Genomic DNA, 621 nt, shown 5'->3' on the forward strand with positions numbered 1-621 from the left:
AGATATGAAGTATTTTTCCAATGAAAACGTATCTTTTAATTACAGTACTGTGTACTGCAGGTTCAAAGACGGGGATGTTGAATTGACGTCTGGGATTGGACGTTCGTCGCTCCATTAAAAATGCACTCGTCCTCAGATAAAGACGCCGACAGTTCACAAAGTCAAATGATATTTTACAAAAATGTATTGCCATATATTTGGACTACCTTTGCTGCTAGCATTATGACGGGCTCCAGAATTTATGCATCAGCAATGACATGTAAGTAGATATAGGACTAACATGGTTGGCTCCATATATCACTCACCTAAAGACCGACTCAGCGATCGGAGGCCGAGACCCTGGGACGCGGTCTTGTTTGGAGCAGCAGACCTGTGTTCAGACCGGGGCGTCGGTGACATGGTTCTGTGGTTGGAGAAGGAATTTAAATGCAGATATGATGCGGGGGTGACAGCACAGAACATTCCCCCTTGTCAAAAACGCCCCTCTCCGAGTCCCCCCCCCCCATTTGTGTTTTGCTGTGTCTCTCAAACTGATGTCATCGCTTGACATGTTTGAATAAAGTTTTATCAATCAAAGAAGCCGAGTGTGACACTTTAATCAATAAAGTAAGTTTTCCCAGA

Source organism: Cynoglossus semilaevis, chromosome 15, assembly GCF_000523025.1.
Source record: "Cynoglossus semilaevis isolate Cse_v1.0 chromosome 15, Cse_v1.0, whole genome shotgun sequence".
In the NCBI taxonomy this organism is placed as follows: Eukaryota; Metazoa; Chordata; class Actinopteri; order Pleuronectiformes; family Cynoglossidae; genus Cynoglossus; species Cynoglossus semilaevis.